Source organism: Pristiophorus japonicus, chromosome 9 (genome assembly GCF_044704955.1).
Source record: "Pristiophorus japonicus isolate sPriJap1 chromosome 9, sPriJap1.hap1, whole genome shotgun sequence".
NCBI classification, from domain to species: Eukaryota; Metazoa; Chordata; class Chondrichthyes; family Pristiophoridae; genus Pristiophorus; species Pristiophorus japonicus.
Genome location: NC_091985.1, coordinates 201,728,687 through 201,752,383, shown reverse-complemented (window position 1 = coordinate 201,752,383; position 23,697 = coordinate 201,728,687). Strand labels below are relative to the sequence as shown.

General features: G+C 50.3%; 2 protein-coding genes across 4 annotated transcripts in view; one reads left to right on the top strand and one right to left on the bottom strand.

The window, feature by feature from the left end:
- The window catches only part of LOC139273405 (zinc finger protein 774-like), a 55,325-nt gene that overhangs the window by 5,033 nt on the left and 26,595 nt on the right, over positions 1–23,697 (top strand). The window contains exon 1 of one of the 2 annotated variants that reach the window (XM_070890282.1): positions 825–905. The exons of the other annotated variant lie outside the window; for it this stretch is intronic. The gene's annotated coding sequence lies outside the window, so the exon portion shown is untranslated. Of the gene's footprint in view, positions 1–824; positions 906–23,697 lie in introns of those variants that run through there. 2 annotated transcript variants of the gene reach the window in all.
- The window catches only part of LOC139273403 (zinc finger protein 551-like), a 62,206-nt gene that overhangs the window by 36,958 nt on the left and 1,551 nt on the right, over positions 1–23,697 (bottom strand). For both annotated transcript variants that reach the window (XM_070890277.1, XM_070890278.1), the window contains exon 2: positions 18,929–19,026. The gene's annotated coding sequence lies outside the window, so the exon portion shown is untranslated. The remainder of the gene's footprint in view (positions 1–18,928; positions 19,027–23,697) is intronic.

The following is a 23,697-nucleotide window of genomic DNA, read 5'->3' as shown; positions in this document are numbered from 1 at the left end:
TGCCTTTTTATTACACTTTGACCCTTTAGAATTTTGCTGTACAGTTACCCTTTTTGTTTTTTGCCTTGGGTTTCTCTGCCCTCCACTTTTACTCATCTCCTTTCCGTCTTTTGCTTCTGTCTCCATTTTGTTTCCCTCTGTCTCCCTGCATTGGTTCCCCTCCCCCTGCCATATTAGTTTAACTCCTCCCCAACAGCACAAGCAAACACTCCCCCTAGGACATCGGTTCCGGTCCTGCTTCGGTGCAGACCGTCCGGTTTGCACTGGTCCCATCTCCCCCAGAACCGGTTCCAATGCCCCAGGAATTTGAATCCCTCCCTGCGGCACCACTGCTCAAGCCACGTATTCATCTCAGCTATCTTGCGATTCCTACTCTGACTAGCACGTGGCACTGGTAGCAATCCCGAGATTACTACTTTTGAGGTCCTACTTTTTAAATTTAGCTCCTAGCTCCTTAAATTCGTCTCGTAGGACCTCATCCCTTTTTTTACGTATATCGTTGGTACCAATGTGCACCACGACAACTGGCTGTTCACCCTCCCTTTTCAGAATGTCCTGCACCCGCTCCGAGACATCCTTGACCCTTGCACCAGGAAGGCAACATACCATCCTGGAGTCTCGGTTGTGGCCGCAGAAACGCCTATCTATTCCCCTTACAATTGAATCCCCTATCACTATCGCTCTCCCACTCTTTTTCCTGCCCTCCTGTGCAGCAGAGCCAGCCACGGTGCCATGAACTTGGCTGCTGCTGCCCTCCCCTGATGAGTCATCCCCATCAACAGTACTCAAAGCGGTGTATCTGTTTTGCAGGGGGATGACCGCAGGGGACCCCTGCACTACCTTCCTTGCACTGCTCTTCCTGCTGGTCTTCCATTCCCTATCTGGCTGTGGACCCTTCATCTGCGGTAAGACCAATTCACGACACGTGCTACTTACGTTATTCTCAGCATCGTGGATGCTCCAGAGTGAATCCACCATTAGCTCCAATTCCGCAACGCAGTCTGTCAGGAGCTGGAGGCAGATACACTTCCTGCACACGTAGTCGTCAGGGACACCGGAAGTGTCCCCGAGTTCCCACATGGTACAGGAGGAGCATAGAGTCGGGATAAATGGGTCCTTTTCGGGTTGGAAATCAGTGGTTAGTGGTGTGCCACAGGGATCGGTGCTGGGACCACAACTGTTTACAATATACATCGATGACCTGGAAGAGGGGACAGTGTGTAGTGTAACAAAATTTGCAGATGACACTAAGATTAGTGGGAAAGCGGGTTGTGTAGAGGACACAGAGAGGCTGCAAAGAGATTTAGATAGGTTAAGCGAATTGGCTAAGGTTTGGCAGATGGAATACAATGTCGGAAAGTGTGAGGTCATCCACCTTGGGGGGAAAAAAAAAAACAGTAAAAGGGAATATTATTTGAATGGGGAGAAATTACGACATGTTGCGGTGCAGAGGGACCTGGAGGTCCTTGTGCATGAAACTCTTTTTGGGCAGTCATTATTGTAATAGTGCCATGGGATCTTTCACATCCACCTGAGAGGCCACACAAGGCCTTGGTTTAACATCTCATCTGAAAAACAGTACCTCCAACAGTGTAGCACCCCCTCAGCGCTGCACTGTAGAGGGACTTGAACACACAACCTTCTGACTTAGAGGCGAGAGTGCTACCAACAGAGCCACAGCTGCCACCACTCCTTGTGCATGAAACTCTTATTTTTTTTTTTATTTATTTTTTTTTAATTTGAAATTCGTAGCCAATCGTTCCAATTCTTTGTCAAATCACAAACGCCACACCTTGCACACATCAAGGATCACTCTGCGCCAATGCTCTTAGCCAAAAGGCCTAGAGCCACTGCACCGTTCCTGGAAGTACTGCAATACCAGGTTCGTGCCATGGAGGTGGATGGGTCAGGCCCCCCACACAGCAGCAGGTAATCAGGAAGGCAAATGGAATGTTGGCCTTCATTGCGAGAGGGATGGAGTACAAAAGCAGGGAGGTCCTGCTGCAACTGTATAGGGTATTGGTAAGGCCGCAACTGGAGTACTGCGTGCAGTTTTTGTCACCTTACTTATGGAAGGATATACTAGCTTTGGAGGGGGTACAGAGACGATTCACTAGGCTGATTCCGGAGATGAGGGGGTTACCTTATGATGATAGATTGAGTAGACTGGGTCTTTACTCGTTGGAGTTCAGAAGGATGAGGGGTGATCTTATAGAAACATTTAAAATAATGAAAGGGATAGATAAGATAGCGGTAGAGAGGTTGTTTCCACTGGTCGGGGAGACTAGAATTAGAGGGGAACAGCCTCAAAATACGGGGGAGCCAATTTAAAACCGAGTTGAGAAGGAATTTCTTCTCCCAGAGGGTAGTGAATCTGTGGAATTCTCTGCCCAAGGAAGCAGTTGAGGCTGGCTCATTGAATGTATTCAAGTTACAGATAGATAGATTTTTAACCAATAAGGGAATTAAGGGTTACGGGGAGCGGGCAGGTAATTGGAGCTGAGTCCACGGCCAGATCAGCCATGATCTTGTTGAATGGCGGAGCAGGCTCGAGGGGCTAGATGGCCTACTGTTCCTAATTCTTCTGTTATATCACGTGACCGAGCTCTCCTGCCATGACTTAACCCTTAGATACACTTAATTTGGCGACAACACTGTTAAGAGGTTACTTGCTGATATAAAAAAGAAAAAAAGCTACTCACCAATCACTTACCCCTTTGGTTGTGACGTCATCTTTTGATTTTTTTTTGACTTTTTTGCTTTTTCTCAGGGCTGGAGCTGCACCAGCTGGGCCTTCTGTAGGCCTCACCAACGTCACGAACTCCCGCCTCCTCTCGCTGCCGCTGGGCCTTTTGTAGGCCTCACCAACGCCACGTGGGGGGGATGCGGGGGGGGTGCGAATGGCCGTGCTCTGATTGGTCCGGGGGGGACAATGGGCCCCGTGGGGGGAGAAGGGCCGTGCTCTGATTGGTCCGGCTGTGGGGGGGGGGGGGGGGGGGGGACAGCAAGGGGCCATACTCTGGTCCGGAGGGGAGAGGGGCCGCGCTCTGATTGGTCCGGGGGGGAACAATGGGGGGCGGCGAGGGGCCGCGCTCAGATTGATCCGGGAGGTACAATGGGGCAGGTGGGAGGGCGAGGGCTGATTGGGTTAAAGGACAATGGGCCTTCGCTCTGATTGGCTGGGCAGTGAGCGGCCAGTCCCTGATTGGCCATGCAGTGAGCAGAAGGTCTCCCCCTCCACGACGGTTCCCAGGGGCAGTCCTGACCTTGACCGCTGTTCCCGGGTCAGAGGTCGCCGTCCCCTAATAACAGGCTTGGCGCCCGATTCCAAAATTGCCCAAGTGGCTGACAGCGAGGTCGCAGGTCACACTCGGTCCGAGCGACGGCTTCAATTGGTTCCCTGGGGTTGTGGGCGTCGTTGGCAAGGCCAGCATTTACTGCCCGTCCCTGATCACCCGTGAGAAGGTGGTGGTGAGCCGCTGCAGTCCGTGTGGTGAAGGTGCTCCCACAGTGCTGTTAGGGAGGGAGTTCCAGGATTGTGACCCAGCGACGATGAAGGAACAGCGATATATTTCCAAGTCAGGATGGTGTGTGACTCGGAGGGGAACGTGGAGGTGGTGATGTTCCCCTGCGCCTGCTGCCCTTGTCAGTCTAGGTGGTAGAGGTTACGGGTTTGGGAGGTGCTGCCAGAGAAGCCTTGGTGAGTTGCTGCAGTGCATCTTGTAGATGGTGCAAACTGCAGCCACGGTGCGCCGGTGGTGGAGGGAGTGAAACATCGAAACAATAGAAACATAGAAAATAGTTGCAGGAGTAGGCCATTCGGCCCTTCGATCCTGCACTACCATTCAATAAGATCATGGCTGATCATGCAACTTCAGTAACCCCATTCCTGCTTTCTCTCCATACCCTTTGATCCCTTTAGCCATAAAGGCCACATCTAACTCCCTTTTGAATATATCCAATGAACTGACCTCAATAACTCTCTGTGGTAGAGAATTCCACAGGTTCACAATTCTATGAAAAAGTTTCTCCTCATCTCGGTCTTAAATGGCTTACCCCTTATCCTTAGACTGTGACCCCTGGTTCTGGACTTCCCCAACATCGAGAACATTCTTCCTGCATCTAACCTGTCCAGTCCCTTCTTAATTTTATATGTTTCTATGAGATCCCCTCTCTTCTAAATTCCAGTGAATATAAGCCTAGTCGATCCACTCTTTCTTCATATGTCAGTCCTGCCATCCCAGGAATCATTCTGGTGAACCTTCGCTGCACTCCCTTAATAGCAAGAATGTCCTTCCTCAGATTAGGAGACCAAAATTGTACACACTACTCAAGGTGTGCCCTCACCAAGGCCCTGTACAACTGCAGTAAGACCTCCCTGATCCCATACTCAAATCCTCTCGCTATGAAGGCCAACATGCAATTTGCCTTCTTCACCACCTGCTGTATCTGCATGCCTACCTTCAATGACTGATGCACCATTTCACCCAGGTCTCGTTGCACTTTCCCTTTTCTTAATCTGTCACCATTCAGATAATATTCTGCCTTCCTGTTTTTGCCACCAAAGTGGATAACCTCACATTTATCCACATTATAACTGTATCTGCCATGCCTTTGTCCACTCACCTAACTGTCCAAGTCACCCTGCAGCCTCTTAGCATCCTCCTCACAGGTCACACCGCCACCCAGCTTAATGTCATCTGCAAACTTGGAGATATTACACTCAATTCTTTCGTCTAAATCATTCATCTATGTTGAAGGTGGTGGGTAGCGTGTCGACCAAGTGGGCTGCTTTGTCGTGGATGGTGTCAAGCATGTTGTGTTGTTGGAACTGCAACTCATCCAGGCAAGTGGAGAGTGTTCCATCACACTCCTGACTTGTGTCTTGTATATGGTGGAAAGACTTTGGGGAGTCAGGAGGTGAGACACTCGCTGCAGAATACACAGCCTCTGACCTGCTCTTGTGGCCACAGTATTTATGTGGCTGATCCAGTTAAGTTTCTGGTCAATGGTGACCCCCAGGATGTTGACGGTGGGAAATTCAGTGACAGTAATGCCACTGAATGTCAAGGGACAGTGGTTAGACTCTCACTTGTTGGAGATGGTCATTGCCTGGCACTTGTGTGGCACGAATATTACTTCCCTCATGTTTGCAAAATTGCTGGAGTTCTTTGATGTAACGAACAGGGTGGATAAAGAGGAACCAGTGGATGTGGTGTATTTGGATTTCCAGAAGGCATTTGACAAGGTGCCACATAAAAGGTTACTGTACAAGATAAAAGATCACAGGGTTGGGGTAATATATTCGCATGGATAGAGGATTGACTAACCAGCAGAAAACAGAGAGTCGGGATAAATGGATCATTCTCTGGTTGGCAAATAGTAACTAGTGGGGTGCCGCAGGGAGAGAGGCTGGGGGGGAGGGGGAGAGAGAGAGGCTGGGGGGGAGGGAGAGAGAGAGAGAGAGAGACAGACAGACTGGGGGGGGAGGGAGAGAGAGAGACAGACAGACTGGGGGGGGAGGGAGAGAGAGAGAGACAGACTGGAGGGGGAGGGAGAGAGAGAGAGACTGGAGGGGGGGGGGGAAGAGAGGGAGGGAGAGAGAGAGAGAGACTGGGGGGGGAGGGAGAGAGAGAGAGACTGGGGGGGAGAGAGAGAGAGAGACTGGGGGGGGAAGGGGGAGAGAGAGACTGGGGGGGGGGGAAGGGAGAGAGAGAGAGAGAGAGAGAGAGACACAGAGACTGGGTGGGGGGGAGGGGGGAGAGAGAGAGAGAGAGACTGGTGGGGGGGGGGGGGGGGGAGTTGCTTCCACTTTAAAAGGAGTCCTTAGGTGGCTGAACAGACCAATACGAGAGCCACAGGTGTCGGTGGGGATGTTGCACTTTATCAGGGGGGCTTCGAGGGTCTCCTTGTAACGTTTCCTCTGCCCACCTTTGGCTTGTTTGCCGTGAAGGAGTTCTGAGTAGAGCGCTTGCTTTGGGAGTCTCGTGTGTGGCATGCAAACAACGTGACCTGCCCAGCAGAGCTGATCGAGTGTGCTCAGTGCTTCAATGCTGGGAAAACACCCACACACACATACACATACATACACATACAGAAACACACCCACACACGAAGACGGACCAGGAGAGAATGGGTTATGTCTGTAGTGAATTTAAACCAAAAAGAGGTTTTAAATAGGCTTTTGAAGGCACTTGATAGGCATGCAACAGCTAGTCTGCCGATTTCATAGAATCCTAGAATGGTTACAGCATGGAAGAAGGCCATTTAGCCCGTGCCGGCTCTCTGCAAGAATATCTCAGCTTGTCCCACTCCCCCGCCCTTTTCCCGTAGCCTTGCAAGATTTAGGGCCTTGTTTGGCACAAATCTGATCTCTCACCAAGGACTGTCTTTGAATTCCCCACATTCATTTTGTGCAAGTTGTTCAGATCGGTAGGGGTGCAAGGTCAGAATTTGGCCCTCTGTAACACCCAGGCCCTTGCTGAAGTTTGTTTCGAGTGCTGTATCGTGTTTTTTCAGAATTCACCAGAGAATTATATATATTTACAGCAAAGAAACAGACTATTCAGCCCCACAGGTCCATGCCGGTGATAATGCTCCACACCACCACCTCCCAACTTACTTCATTCAGCCAGCATATCCTTCTATTCCTTTCTCCCTTATATTCTGATCTGGCTTCCCCTTAAAGGCATCTAAGCTGCTCACCTTAACTACCCCACATATTAGCAAGCTGTACTTTCTAACCACTCTCTGAATAAAGCGCTTTCTCCTGAATTCCTTATTGGTTTTATTAGTGAGTAGTTTATATTTATGATCTATTTTTGGACTGCCACACATGGTAACATCTTCTCTACATTGACCCTATTAAACTCTTTCATAATTTTAAACGTCTCTATATGATCATCCTTCAGCTTTCTCTTCTTTAGAGAATGAGCCCCAGCATGTTCAGTCATTCTGGATATTAAACCCCTCAGTTCTGGTATCATCGTTCTCAATCTGTGTTGCACCTTCCCCAGTGTCTCTATATGCTTTGTGTAGTATGGAGAGCAGGACTGTACACAGCACTCCAAGTTTGGTCTATCCAAGGGTCTATATAGATTGAACATTCTCTTACTCTAGAAATGAACCCCAGTGCTTCGTTTGCATTTTCATGGCCTTTTAACCTGCTTTTCATTATTTGTGCATCTGTCCCCCTCACTCCCTTTACTGCTCTCCCTCATTTAAACACTCATTTACCAACCTCTTTATTCCCACTACCAAGATGCACCACCTCACACCTATCTTATATTGGAATTAATTTCCCATTTCCATGCCCAACATACAAGTTCATTAACATCGTGTATTGTCAAAGGCCTCCTCAGTATTAACTGATCCCGAATTTGGTGTCATCGTTACACTTCGAAATTGTACTGTCGATTCGTGAGTATATAGAATATACCTCTGCTCCCCCCAGTGTGTGAATGTAATACATCCAGACCCACAGTGTAATCCTCTCATGCGTTTAATAGTTTATCAATTATTTCCCCCCTTTCTATTTTAAATGTCGATATCTTTTTTGATCTCCTCGTGCAATGTCACATCCACCTTGTTAGTCTACCTGGTAACAACTTTGGCAAAGTCATTCTCCAATATTTCTGCCTTTTCGCTGCCATTGCCTATGAGTTTATCTTGTGCATTTCTTAGTGGCCCTGTCCCTATCCTGTTTTACCATTTGTTGGTGTCTATAGAATACTTTACTATTTATTTTATATTATTTGATCATTTAATTGTGTAGGTTCTCTTTGCATTCCTAATTTTGTTTTACTTCTTTCCCAACCTCTTACTACTCCTTTTGACATCCTGTCCTTTACTGTGCTCAGTGTCTGCCTTTTTCTTCAGTTTCAAGTTTTGTCCTTATCTCTTTATTCATCCATGGTGTTTCATTATTGGTTCATTTCTTCGTCTTTTACTGGAATATATTCCTCCTGAACTCAATTGATCACCTTTTTAATTATTTCCCCCTGATCTATTTCTGTCAATATTCTGTTCCAGTTTTATCTTCCCCAGTTACATTCTCATCAGCGTTGTCCAATCGATTACTTTTGTCTTTCTCAAATCACTCTCCTACACCTTATTATGTTGTAATCAATATTGTCGAGATTTTCACCCAAGCTCACTTCTCACCACACCCAACCCCCTCCCCCTTGCTGCTTGCAGCTGTTAAATACCAGATTCAAATTAATCAGAATGCACCAATTTAAACAGAAAATTCAGCATCTTCTGGGGAGGTGAATGACCCAGACACAGCGATATTGAACAGTATTTAGAAATGAATGGAACAAGGGGAAGGTGGAACACAGACAAGCACACACAGACCCAAACAGAGACCGGTGTACACACATACACACAGACCCACACACGCACACAGACAGGTGTTCACACATACACACAGACCCACACACATCTGTAACTGGTGAGAAGCTAGGAGCTGTGGATGAGCAGAGAGATTTAGGGGTCCAAGTAGTTAAACTAGTGAAAGTTCGTGGACAGGTACAAAAATAACAAACGGCTAATGGATTGTTGGCACTTCAGCTGTACAGAGCTCTGGAAAGACCCCATCTGGAGAACTGCATTCAGTTCTGGGCACCACATCTCAGGGAGGGTATATTGACTGTGGAGGGGGGAGCACAGCACTGATTCACCAGACTGTTACTTGGGCTCCAAGGGTTAAATTATGAGGAGAAATTACATAAACTGGGCTTGAATTCCATTGAATACAGAAGGTGAAGGGTTGATTTCATTTGATTCAGGTTTTTAGGATGTGGAAAGGAATTATTCAGATAGATGGATACTTTTTTTGTTAGTGGAGGATTGCAGCAGAAGGGGACACAAACTTAAAATCAAAGCCAGGCCGTTCGAGATAATTAAGGAAACACTTCTTTATGTAAAGGGTGGTAAAAGTGTGGGATTCTCTCCCACAAAAAGTAGCAGGTGCTAGGACATAAAATAATTTTAAATCCGAGATCAATAGGTTTTTGCCAGGCAAGCATATAAAATGGATAAGGATAAGGATAAAATACATATCAACGATGATCTCAGTGAACAGGCTCGAGGGGCTGAATTGCCTGCTTCTGTTCCTACCTCTACTTTATACAGAGTGGCAGCATCGAGCATTCCCAGGGCCGGTACAAAATAGAGCTCCCTCTACATTACCTGTCATTACCAATCTTACTCTGTTCCCCTCCCAGCTCTATACCATTTCTGTTCCTAAACTTCAATATAGAAAATTATGAGCGACATCATTGAGATGGTTAAGATAATTGAGAGAGATAATACTTCATCTGGTGCGAGAGTTCAGAAAAAGGTGCACACTCTTCACAATAAAACTCGGCCGTTCAGGTGTGATGTCAGGAAGCACTTGTTCACAGATGGTAGCACAAATCTGAATTCTCTCCCAAAAATCTGTTGAGGCTGGAGCCCAATTGAAAAATTCAAGACTCAGGTTGATAGATTTTAGTTAGGTAGGGTTCTGTGTGTCTGTATATAGACTGATATACATACAGATACACATACACAGGCAGAAACACATCTACACACATTCAGAAACACACACACGCACTGAAACACACCTACACACACATACCCACACATTCAGAAACACATACCCACACTGAAACACACCTGCACAAACATACAGAAACACATACCCACACTCGCAAACAGCCCAGGAGAGAATGGGTTATGTCTGTAGTGGATTGAAATACAATCCTCGAATGGTTATGCACAGAAGGAGGCCATTCAGCCCATCACGGCTCTCTGCGAGAGTATCCCAGCTAGTCCCACTCAGAGAAATTTACAGCACGACAGGAGGCCATTTCGGCCCATTGTGTCCGCACCGGCCGACCAAGAGCTATCCGGCCTAATACCACGTTCCAGCTCTTGGTCCGTAGCCCCGTAGGTTACGGCACTTTAAATGCACATCCAAGTATTTTTAAATGTGATGAGGGTTTGTGCCTCTACCACCATTTCAGGCAGTGAGTTCCAGACCCCACCACATTCTGAGTGAAGACAATTCCCCTCTGAACCTCACCCCAATTACTTAAAATCTATGTCTCCTGTTTCTTGACCCCTCTGCCAAGGGAAACAGGTCCATCCTATCCACTCTATCCAGGCCCCTCATCATTATATACACCTCAAACAGGTCTCCCCTCAGCCTCCTCTGTCCCAATGAAAACAGATCGATAAGAGTAAGAGTGGGACCTGAGCGGTGGGATAAAATGAATGGACCCGAGGCCTGAGATCAGAGAGCGACGGGGATAAAAGAAGCGGGGACCCGAGGCCTGAGATCAGAGAGCGACCCGAGCGATGGGGATAAAAGGAGCAGTGACCCGAGGCCTGAGATCAGAGAGGGACCTGAGCGATGGGGATAAAAGGAGGGGACCCGAGGCGTGAGATCAGATAGGGACCTGAGCGATGAGGATAAAAGGAGTGGGGACCAGAGGCCTGAGATCAGAGAGGGACCTGAGCGATGGGGATGAAAGGAGCAGTGATCCGAGATCAGAGAGGGACCTGAGCGATGGGGATGAAAGGAGCGGGGACCCGAGGCTCGAGTTCAGAGAGGGACCTGAGCGACGGGGATGAAAGGAGCAGTGACCCAAGGCCTGAGATCAGAGAGGGACCTGAGCGATGGGGATGAAAGGAGGGGACCCAAGACTGAAAAACAGCAGCTGCCCCAGTACTGAACCCTGGGGAACATCACTGTATACCTCCCATAGACTGAAAAACAGCAGCTGCCCCAGTACTGTACCCTGGGGAACATCACTGTATACCTCCCATAGACTGAAAAACAGCAGCTGCCCCAGTACTGAACCCTGGGGAACACTATACCTCCCATAGACTGAAAAACACCAATTCACCACAACTCTTGTTTTCTATCCCTGCTGCTCCTGCCCCTTTTATCCCACGTGCTACAATTTTGGTGAAAAGTCGATTACGTGGTACCACATCAGACATATTTTTAAAGTCCATGTACACAACATCAACTGTTACAGCCACTCTGTTACCTCGGCAAAACACTGAAGCAAGTTAGTCAAAATGAGAGTGAAACTATTCCCTCTAGTGGGGGAACCCAGAACAAGAGGGCACAACCTTTAAATTTGCAATAGGCCATTCAGGCGTGATGTTATGAAGCACATGTTCACACAAGGCGTAGTGGAAATCTTCAACTGTCACTCCAAAAGCCCATTTAGGGGTCAGTTGAGCATTTCAAAACTGAAATTGATAGATTTTTGTTAGCTAAGAATGTTTGTGTTTCTACATTCTCACACACAGACACAATTATAGATATTCTGACACAAATACACAGATATATAGAAACATGCACATATAGAAAAACACAGATACATACACAAGCATTCAGACGAACACAAACACAAATTATAGTTGGACACACACAGATTGAGCAGGAGAGAATGGGTTATGGTTGTATTGGACTGATATCACTTAGAGAGAGAGGGTTTAAAGAGGCTTTTAAAGTCTGCCGATTTAGGGCCTAATTTGGTACAAATCTGACCTCTCACCAAGGACTGTGTTTGAACTCCCAACATCCATTTGGCACAAGTCCTTCAGATCGGTGGGGATGATCGGTCAGAGTTTTGACCCTCTGACACCCAGCCCATTGCTGAAGATTGTTTTGAGTGCTGTACCGTGTCTTTTCAGAATTCACCATAGAATTACATAGTATGTACAGTACAGAAACAGGCCATTGGGCCCAACAGGTCCATGGGAGTGTTTCTGCTCCACACAAGCATCCTGTCACCTTACTTCACCACAGCCTATCATATCCTTCTATTCCTTTCTCCCTCATGTACTTATCTAGCTTACCCCTAAAGCACTCTGCTATTCATCGGAACTACTCCATGTGCTAGTAAGCTCTATAGTCTACCCACTCTCTGGGTAAACAGGTTTCCCTGAATTCCTTATTGAATTTATCAGTGAGTATCTTCTATTTATGACCCTAATTTTGGACTACCCCAAATGGTAAAATATTCTCTATGTCTAAGATCTCAATGATGTCATAAGAACATAATAATTAGGAACAGAAGTAGGCCATCTAGCCCCTCGAGCCTGCTCCGCCATTCAATAAGATCATGGCTGATCTGGCCGTGGACTCAACTCCACTTACCCGCCCTCTCCCCGTAACTCTTAATTCCCTTATTGGTTAAAAATCTATCTATCTGTGACTTGAATACATTCAATGAGCTAGCCTCAACTGCTTCCTTGGGCAGAGAATTCCACAGATTCACAACCCTCTGGGAGAAGAAATTCCTTCTCAACTCGGTTTTAAATTGGCTCCCCCGTATTTTGAGGCTGTGCCCCCCTAGTTCTAGTCTCCCTTACCAGTGGAAACAACCTCTCTGCCTCTATCTTGTCTATCCCTTTCAGGATTTTAAATGTTTCTATAACATCACCCCTCATCCTTCTGAACTCCAACGAGTAAAGACCCAGTCTACTCAATCTATCATAAGGTAACCCCCTCATCTCCGGAATCAGCCTAGTGAATCGTCTTTGTAATCCCTCCAAAGCCAGTATATCCTTCCTTAAGTAAGGTGACCAAAACTGCACGCAGTACTCCAGGTGCGGCCTTACCAATATCCTATACAGTTGCAGCAGGACCTCCCTGCTTTTGTACTCCATCCCTCTCGCAATGAAGGCCAACATTCCATTCGCCTTCCTGATTACCTGCTGCACCTGCAAACTAACTTTTGGGATTCATGCACAAGGAAGCCGGTCCAGGCAGCGGGCGGTCGAGGGGGTCGTTCAACCTGACTGCCTGCCTCTCTTCCGCTCTTACATCCGGTCCAGGGTGTCCTTGGAGATGGAGCACGCGGTGTCCACCGGTACGCTCGCGGCCTTCCGCGAGAGGTGGGCACCGGAGGGACTGGAGTGCATCATCACGCCCGGCAACCAAATTTTAATTTGATTTTACGTTTTAAAGTTTAATTTGTTTTAATTGCCGGTGTTTTTAGTGTCCCCTTCCCTTTTATAGGGGGCACTGGGGAAAATTGCGAATTTAGTGCCCAAAAAAAAAACCAAAAAAAGAAAAACACAAAAAAAAAAGGGGGGGAAAAAAAAAAAGGGCCTTGTAAATGTCTGGAGTGTCACCCAGGTCGGGTGGCACCGTTTAATGTTTTATGTTTTCGCAGGTAAACTCAAAAGAGTTTCATGCACAAGGACCCCCAGGTCCCTCTGCACCTCAGCATGTTGTAATTTCTCCCCATTCAAATAATATTCCCTTTTACTGTTTCCCTCCCCCCCAAGGTGGATGACCTCACACTTTCCGACATTGTATTCCATCTGCCAAACCTTAGCCCATTCGCTTAACCTATCCAAATCTCTTTGCAGCCTCTGTGTCCTCGACACAACCCGCTTTCCCACTAATCTTTGTGTCATCTGCAAATTTTGTTACACTACACTCTGTCCCCTCTTCCAGGTCATTATGTATATTGTAAACAGTTGTGGTCCCAGCACCGATCCCTGTGGCACACCACTAACCACCGATTTCCAACCTGAAAAGGAGCCATTTATCCCGACTCTCTGCTTTCTGTTCGCCAGCCAATTCTCTATCCATGCTAATACATTTCCTCTGACTCTGCGTACCTCCCTTCTGCAGTAACCTTTTGTGTGGCACCTTATCGAATGCCTTTTGGAAATCTAAATGCACCACATCCATCAGTACACCTCTATCCACCATGCTCGTTATATCCTCAAAGAATTCCAGTAAATGAGTTAAACATGATTTCCCCTTCATGAATCCATGCTGCGTCTGCTTGATTGCACGATTCCTATCTAGATGTCCCGCTATTTCTTCCTTAATGATAGTTTCAAGCATTTTCCCCACTACAGATGTTAAACTAACCGGCCTATAGTTACCTTCCTTTTGTCTGCCCCCTTTTTTTTTAAAGCAGAGGCGTTACATTAGCTGCTTTCCAATCCGCTGGTACCTCCCCAGAGTCCAGAGAATTTTGGTAGATTATAACGAATGCATCTGCTATAACTTCCGCCATCTCTTAATACCCTGGGATGCATTTCATCAGGACCAGGGGACTTGTCTACCTTGAGTCCCATTAGCCTGTCCAGCACTACCCCCCTAGTGATAGTAATTGTCTCAAGGTCCTCCCTTCCCACATTCCTGTGACCAGCAATTTTTGGCATGGTTTTTGTGTCTTCCACTGTGAAGACCGAAACAAAATAATTGTTTAAGGTCTCAGCCATTTCCACATTTCCCATTATTAAATCCCCCTTCTCATCTTCTAAGGAACCAACATTTACTTTAGTCACTCTTTTCCGTTTTATATATCTGTAAAAGCTTTTACTATCTGTTTTTATGTTTTGCGCAAGTTTACCTTTGTAATCTATCTTTCCTTTCTTTATTGCTTTTTTAGTCATTCTTTGCTGTCGTTTAAAATTTTTCCCAATCCTCTAGTTTCCCACTAACCTTGGCCACCTTATATGCATTGATCTTTGATTTGATACTCTACTTTATTTCTTTGGTTATCCACGGCTGGTTATCCCTTCTCTTACCGCCCTTCTTTTTCACTGGAATATAGTTTTGTTGCGCACTATGAAAGAGCTCCTTAACAGTCCTCCACTGTTCCTCAATTGTGCCACCGTTTAGTCTATGTTTCCAGTCTACTTTAGCCAACTCTGCCCTCATCCCACTGTAGTCCCCTTTGTTTAAGCATAGTACGCTCGTTTCTGACACAACTTCATCTTCAATCTGTATTACAAATTCAACCACATTGTGATCACTCATTCCGAGAGGATCTTTTACGAGGAGATCGTTTATTTTTCCTGTCTCATTACACAGGACCAGATCTAAGATAGCTTGCTCCCTTGTAGGTTCTGTTACACACTGTTCTAAGAAACAATCCCGTATGCATTCTATGAATTCCTCCTCCAGGCTAACCCGTGCGATTTGAGTTGACCAATCCATATGTAGGTTAAAATCCCCCATGACTACTGCCGTTCCTTTTTCACATGCCTCCATTATTCCCTTGATTATAACCCGCCCCACCGTGAAGTTATTATTTGGGGGCCTATAAACTACGCCCACCAGTGACTTTTTCCCCTGACTATCTCTAATCTCCACCCACAATGATTCAACATATTGTTCATTCGAGCCAATATCGTCTCTCACAACTGCCCTGATATCATCCTTTATTAACAGAGCTACCCCACCTCCTTTCCCTTCTTGTCTATCTTTCCGAATCGTCAGATACCCCTGTATGTTTAATTCCCAGTCTTGATCACCCTGCAACCACGTTTCTGTAATGGCCACCATGTCACCACTCAGCCTTCACTTTTCTGGAGAGAAGAGCCCCAGCATGGTCACTCATTCCAGATACTTATAACCTCTCAGTTCTGGTGTCTAAACCATTTAGACAATTACTTTCCCAGGAGTCTGTGGTCTCCTTATTCCTGATAACAAATGCACTATTTCACACCTATCTATATTAAAATTAATTTGCCATTTACACACCGATCATACAAGTTTACTAACATCTTGTGTTTTCACAACCCCCCTCAGTATTAACTGTAATCCCCAATTTGGCATCATCAGCAAATTTTGAAGTTGTACTGCCGTTTCGCGAGTAAATATATTATTGCCTCGGCTATTGGTTCCCTTGCTTCTTTTAGTATGTGCGAAGAAATATATCCAGGCATGGTTTATTCTCTAACTATAACTAGTTTGTCAATTGTTTTTCCCACAAAACTTAAATGGCATTAGAAGAGATCAAAAAAGATCTTGTTAGCCTACCTGATAGAAACGGAGGAAAAGTAATTCTTCGATATTTCTGTCACTACCTGTGAGTTTATAGAAATTTACATCGCAGAACTAAGCCATTTCGGCCCATCGTGTCGGTGCCGGCCGACAAAGATCCGCACGGCCCTTGGTCAGTAGCCCTGAAGGTTACATATAAACCTATGAACAATGACGGACAGGTAAAGAGCATCGGCCCAACCAGTCCGCCCCACACAACTGCAACAACCAATGTATCGCAACATTTTACACTCCACCACACCCGGAGCCATGCGATCTCCTGAGAGAGGCAAAAAAAATCAGATAAAATTCCATGCCAATTGGGGAAAAAAATCTGGGAAAATTCCTCTCCGACCCATCCATGCGATGGAAACTAGTCCAGGAGACTAGTATTAGATTCCCTACTTACCATCGTATCTGCGGCAGCCAACAAGAGGTTATCCAGTTTAATCCCACTAACCAGCTCTGCAGGTTATGGCACTTCAAGTGCCCATCCAAGCACCTTTTAAATGTGGTGAGGGTTTCTGCCTTTACCACCTTTCCGGGTGCATCCTTTAGTGGCCCTGTCCCTATCCTGTATTACCTTTTGTTCTTCACGTATCAGTAGAATACTTCACCAATTTTTTTTTATAGTCCTTGATAATTAATTGCACAGTTCCACTTTGCCTGCCCTTTTTTTAATTACTTCTTTCCCAACCATTTGCCATCCTTTCCTTTACTGATGCTGTACTCAATGTCTGCCTTTTTCTTCAGGTTCAGTTTTGCCCTTATTGCTGTTCAACTATGGTGTTTCATTGTTGGTTGTTTGTTCTTGTTTTTAGTAGAATATATTTCTACTGATCTATTTTCTATTGATCACCTTTATAAATATTCCCCACTGCTGCTCTATCTCTGTCAATATTCTGTTCCAGTTTATCTTCCTCAGTTCTATTCTCAACAACTCAACATCAGCGTTTTCCAATCTACTACTTTTCTCTTTCTCAATCGCTATCCTAAACCTTTTTATGCTGTAATCAATATTGTCTAGATTTTCACCCAAGCTCACTTCTCTTAACTGCTCTGGTTCATTACCCATTATAGATCCATCAATGATTCCTCTCCTGTTGGGCTTATTATGTACTGGGTCAGCAAGGAGTCCTGAACACTATCAATTCTCCATCCCTACCTCTTTCCCCTTTCCCTACCTCTTCTTAACAGATTATTTGGTGTAGATGAATACTTCCATAATTATATGTCTTTTACTCATTTTGTAGATTTGCTTATATATTTTCCCTTCATAGAATCATAGAAATTTACAGCACAGGAGGCGGCCATTTTGGCCCATCGTATCCGCACCGGCCGACCAAGAGCTCTCCAGCCTAATCCCACTTTCCAGCTCTTGGTCCGTAGCCCTGTAGGTTATGGCACTTTAAGTTCACATCGAAGTATCTTCTAAATGTTGAGGGTTTCTGCCTCTACCACCCTTTCAGGCAGTAAGTTCCAGACCCCCACCATCCTCTGGGTGAAGACATTTTCCCTCATTTCTCCTCTAAACCTCCCCCCAGTTACTTTAAATCTATATCCCCTGGTTGTTGACCCCCTCTGCCGAGGGAAACAGGTCTCTCCTATCCACTCTATCCAGGCTCCTCCTAATTTTATCAGTGACTATTTGTGCTGTGGAGTGCCCGCCCCTGATGCCTCCCGCCCAAAGCAGAAGAGTAGCCTCCGGATCTGAATCATTCCCATCCACCACGTTGCCCGCTGAGCCACTGACCGAGCAGCCTTTTGCAGCCCCAACCCAGCAGATGGTGCAGGACGGAGGGGGAGGAGAGAGCCTGGAGCAGGGGAAGGGGGGAGGGGGGAGGGGGGAGGGGGAAATCGGAGGGGAGAGAGGGAGCTCAGGGAAGACAGATTACCTTCTTACAACCCCCTACAAGGGACATCGTTGGAGCGGATGAAATCCAGACGTCACTATATTGTCACTATTCAGTTCATACCCAATAAAACAGTTAACAATGCGTACACAATACCCCCTCTATTGTGGGCGGTGGGTGGGGTAAGGTCATGCACTTGCACTGGGGTGCGGGACTCCGGTTGGGGGAGGCAGCACTTGCGCTGGGGGGGCAAGAGACTTTGGCTGGGGGCAGGGACGTACTTGCGCTGGGGTAAGGGACTTCGGCTAGCACTTGGTGGCTTCTGGGGAGATCTATCCTCTGTGGCTTCTGGAAGTGAAAGAGGATCGAGTTACAATTTGCAAAGTCAGTGAGACCTTGGGCTGGGCGGTTCCCATTACACATTCCAGAGAAACTTCAGGGTGTGGCTTATCCTCCAAGAGGACCATAGACAAAGGATGGCCATTTTTAGTCAAATAAGTGCGTGCTAATTTTCTGCACCTCAATCAGGTCTCCACTTAGCCTCCTGTTCCAAAGAAAACAGACCAGCAACTCCAATCTTTCCTCATAGCCTAAATTCTCCAGTCCAGGAAGCATTCTTGTAAATCTCCTCTGCACCCTTTTCAGTGCAATCACATCTTTCCTGTAATGTGGTGACCAGAATTGCACGCAATACTCCAGCTGCGGCCTAACCAATGTTTTATACAATTCAAGCATAACCTCCTTGCTCTTGTATTCCATGCCTTGATTAATAAATGCAACTATTCCATGTGCTTTCTTAATCACCTTATCTACCTGTCCTGCTACCTTCAGGGTTCTGTAGACCTGCGCTCCAAGCTCCCTTTATTCCTCTACACTTTTCAGTGTGGTACCCTTTAATGTATATTCCCTTGCCTTGTTATGCCTCCCCAAATGCATTACCTCACACTTATCCGGATTGAATTCCACTTGCCACTGTTCTGCCCACCTGACCAGTACATTGATATCTTCCTGCAGTCTGCAGCTTTCTTTTTCATTATCAACCGTACAGCCTATTTTAGTGTCATCTTTAAACTTTTTAATCATACCACCAACATTCAAGTCCAATTCATTGACATATACCATAAAAAGCAAGGGACCCAGCAATGAGCACTGCAGAACCCCACTGTATACCGCCTGCCAGTCACAAAAACACCATCAACCATTATCCTTTGCTTCCTGGCTCTTTTAGATCCAACTTGCCACTTTGTCCTGGATCCCATGGCCTATTACTTACGTGACCAGTCTGCCATGTGGTTCCTTTTCAAAAGCTTTGCTGAAATCCATATACACTGCATCATACGCACTGCCCTCATCGACCCTCCTGGTTACCTCCTGGAAAAATGCAAGTTAGACAAAACATTCCCTTGACAAATCTATGCTGACTGTCCTTGATTAATCCATGTTTTTCCCAAAAGATTTATCCTATCCCTCAGGATTTTTTCCAATAATTTGCCAACCACTGAGGTTAGGCTGACTAGACTGTAATTATTTGATCTATCCCTTTCTTCCTTTTTAAACAAATGTACAACATTTGCAATCCTCCATTCCTCTGGCATCACACCTGTAGCCAGAGAGGATTGGAAATGATGGTCAGAGCCTCCGCTTTTGCTTGTCTTAACATCCTGGGATACATTTCATCTGGGCACGATGATTTATCCACTTTCAAAGCTGCTAAGCCCCTTAATACTTCCTCTCTCACTATGTTTATCTAATATTTCACACTCCTCCTCCCTTATTGCAATGTCTGCATAGCCCCTCTCTTTTGTGAAAACGGATGCAAAGTATTCACTCAGAATCCGAGCCACATCTTCCGCCTCCACATACAGATTTCCTTTATGGTCTCTAATAGGCCCCACTCTTTCTCTAGTTATCCTCTTGCTCTTAATGTATTTACAAAACATCTTTGTGTTTTCCCTAATTTTACTTGCCAACATTCTTTCATGCTCCCTCTTTGCTTTGCTGATATCTTTTTTAATTGCACCCTTGCACTTCTTATACTCCTCCAGAGAGTGTCTGTAGTGTTGCGTTCTCAGTATGAGATAAGCTTCCCTTTTTTTCTTTATCGTACCCTATATCTCCCTGAACATCCAGGGAGCTCACTATTTGTTAGTGCCCCCTTTTCCTTTTATAAAGGGAACAAACTTGCTCTGTACCCTCAGGATATCCTCCTTGAATGCTTCCCACTGCTCTGACACTGATTTACCATCAAGTAGCCATTTCCAATCCACTTTGGCCAAATCCCATCTCAGCTCAGCAAAATTGGCTTTACCCCAATTGAGAACTTTTATTCCTGGTCCCACTTTGTCCTTTTCCATAACAACCCAAAATCTTACTGATTTATGATAACCAGCACCAACATGCTCTCCCACTAATACCCTTTCCACCTGCCCCTCTTCATTCCCCAAAACAAAGGCCAGATCCGTCCTCTCCCTTGTTGGGCTTGTTACATACTGGCTAAAGAAGTTCTCCTGAATGCATTTTAGGAATTGCATATCCTCTGCCATTCACACTACCCTTTTTTCCCAGTTAATATTAGGGTAGTTGAAATCCCCCACTATTACAGCTCTATAGTTTATGCACTTCGCAGCAATTTGCCACATATTTGTTCTTCTATCGTCCTCTGACTGCTTGGGGGTCTACAGTACACGTCCAGTAGTGTGATTGCCCCTTTTTTGTTCTTTAATTCAACCCACATGGCCTCGTTTGATGATCCCTCTAATATATCTTCCATTCTCAGAGCTATAATTGTTTTTTTAAATCAAAACTGCCTTCCCCTCCATTTTAACCCCTCTCTATCCCGTCTGAAAACCCTGTAACCAGGAATGTTGAGCTGCTATACCTGCTCTTCTTTCAGTCATGCCTCAGTAATAGCTATAATATCGTACGTCCAAGTGTCAATCTGTGCTCTCTGCTCATGTGTCTTATTTCCTATACTCCTCAGACCACTCTTCCCCCCCCCCCCCCCGCCCCGCGACAGTCCCTCGACCCCCTCTCCCCCCCGGGACATTCTCTCCCTCGGCCCCCTCTCCCCCCCGGGACATTCTCTCCCCCCCCGGGACACTCTTCCCTTCCCCCCCCGGGACACTCTTCCCTTCCCCCCCCCCCCCCCCCCCCCCCCCCCGGGACACTCTTCCCTTCCCCCCCCCCCCCGGGACACTCTTCTCTCCCCCCCCCCCCCGGGACACTCTTCTCTCCCCCCCCCCCCCGGGACACTCTTCTCTCCCCCCCCCCCCCCCCCCCCCGGGACACTCTCTCTCCCCCCCCCCCCCCCCCCCCCCCCCGGGACACTCTCTCTCTCCCTCCCCCCCCCCCCCCCCCGGGACACTCTCTCTTCTCTCCCCTCCCCCTCCCCCCCCCCCCCCCCGGACACTCTCTCTCCCCTCCCCCTCCCCCCCGGGACACTCTCTCCCCTCCCCCTCCCCCCCGGGACACTCTCTCTCCCCTCCCCTCTCCTCTCCCCCCCTCCCCTCTCCTCTCCCCCCCCCCCCCCTCTCCCCCCCTCCCCTCTCCTCTCCCCTCCCCCCCCCCTCCCCTCCCCCCCCCTCTCCCCTCCCCTCTCCCCTCCCCCCCCTCTCCTCTCCCCCCCCCCCCCTCTCCCCTCCCCTCTCCCCTCCCCCCCCCCCCCCCTCTCCCCTCTCCCCGGGACACTCTCCCCTCCCCTCCCCCCACCCCGGGACACTCTCCCCTCCCCTCCTCCCCCCCACCCCGGGACACTCTCCCCTCCCCTCCTCCCCCCCCACCCCGGGACACTCTCCCCTCCCCTCCCCCCCCCGGGACACTCTCCCCTCCCCTCCCCTCCCCCCCCCGGGACACTCTCCCCTCCCCTCCCCTCCCCCCCCCCCCCCCCCGGACACTCTCCCCTCCCCTCCCCTCCCCCCCCCCCCCCCCGGACACTCTCCCCTCCCCCCCCCCCCGGACACTCTCCCCTCCCCTCCCCCCCCCCGGACACTCTCTCCCCCCCCCGGGACACTCTCCCCTCCCCTCCCCCCCCCCGGGACACTCTCCCCTCCCGCCCCCCCCCCCCCCCCCCGGGACACTCTCCCCTCCCCGGACACTCTCCCCTCCCCTCCCCCCCCGGGACACTCTCCCCTCCCCTCCCCCCCCCCCCCCGGACACTCTCCCTCCCTCCCCCCCCCCCGGACACTCTCCCCCCCCCCCCCCGGACACTCTCCCCTCCCCTGGCACTCTCCCCCCCCCCCCCCCCCCCGGACACTCTCCCCTCCCCTCCCCCCCCGGACACTCTCCCCTCCCCTCCCCCCCCCTCCCCCCCGGACACTCTCCCCTCCTCCCCCCGGACACTCTCCCCTCCTCCCCCCCGGGACACTCTCCCCTCCCCTCCCCTCCCCCCCCCCCCCGGACACTCTCCCCTCCCCCCCCCGGACACTCTCCACTCTTTCTCCCCCCCCGGACACTCTCCCCTCCCCTCCCCCCCCCCCCCCGGGACACTCTCCCCTCCCCCCCCCCCCCCCCCCCCGGGACACTCTCCCCTCCCCTCCCCCCCCCCCCCCGGGACACTCTCCCCTCCCCTCCCCCCCCCCCCCGGGACACTCTCCCCTCCCCTCCCCTCCCCCCCCCCGGGACACTCTCCCCTCCCCGGGACACTCTCCCCTCCCCCCCCCGCCCCCCCCCCGGGACACTCTCTCCCTCCCCTCCCCCCCCTCCCCCCCCCCCCCGGACACTCTCCCCTCCCCTCCTCCCCCCCCCCCCCCCCCCGGGACACTCTCTCCCCCCCCCCCCCCGGACACTCTCCCCTCCCCTCCCTCCCCCCCCCCCCGGGACACTCTTCCCCCCTCCCCCCCCCCCCCCCCCCCCCCCCCCCCCCCCCCGGGACACTCTCCCCTCCCCGGGACACTCTCCCCTCCCCTCCCCCCCCCGGGACACTCTCCCCTCCCCTCCCCCCCCCCCCCCGGACACTCTCCCTCCCCCTCCCCTCCCCCCCCCCCGGACACTCTCCCCTCCCCTTCCCCCCCCCCCCGGACACTCTCCCCCTCCCCCCCCCCCCCCGGACACTCTCCCCTCCCCTCCCCTCCCCCCCCCCCCCGGACACTCTCCCCTCCTCCCCCGGACACTCTCCCCTCCCCTCCCCCCCCCGGGACACTCTCCCCTCCCCTTCCCCTCCCCCCCCCCCCCGGACACTCTCCCCTCCCCTCACCGCACTCTCCCCTCCCCCCCCCCCCCCGGACACTCTCCCCTCCCCTCCCCTCCCCCCCCCCCCCCCGGGACACTCTCCCCTCCCCCCCCCCGGACACTCCCTCCCCCCCCCCCCGGGACACTCTCCCCTCCCCCTCCCCCCCCCCCCCCCGGGACACTCTCCCCTCCCCTCCCCCCCCCCCCCGGGACACTCTCCCCTCCCTCCCTCCCCCCCCCCCCCCGGGACACTCTCCCCCCCTCCCCTCCCCCCCCCCCCCCGGGACACTCTCCCCTCCCCTCCCCCCCCCCCCCCGGGACACTCTCCCCTCCCCCTCCCCCCCCCCCCCCGGGACACTCTCCCCTCCCCCTCCCCTCCCCCCCCCCCCCCGGGACACTCTCCCCTCCCCCCCCCCGGGACACTCTCCCCCCCTCCCCCCCGGGACACTCTCCCCTCCCCCTCCCCCCCCCCCCCCCGGGACACTACTATCTCTCTATGCTCTCCCCCCCCCCCCGGGACACTCTCCCCTCCCCCTCCCCTCCCCCCCCCCCCGGGACACTCTCCCCTCCCCCTCCCCTCCCCCCCCCCCCGGGACACTCTCCCCTCCCCCCCCCCGGGACACTCTCCCCTCCCCCTCCCCCCCCCCCGGGACACTCTCCCCTCCCCCTCCCCCCCCCCCGGGACACTCTCCCCTCCCCCTCCCCTCCCCCCCCCGGGACCCTCTCCCCTCCCCCTCCCCCCCCCGGGACACTCTCCCCTCCCCCTCCTCCCCCCCCGGGACACTCTCCCCTCCCCTCCCCCCCCCGGGACACTCTCCCCTCCCCCTCCCCCCCCCCAGGACACTCTCCCCTCCCCCTCCCCCCCCCCCTCGGGAC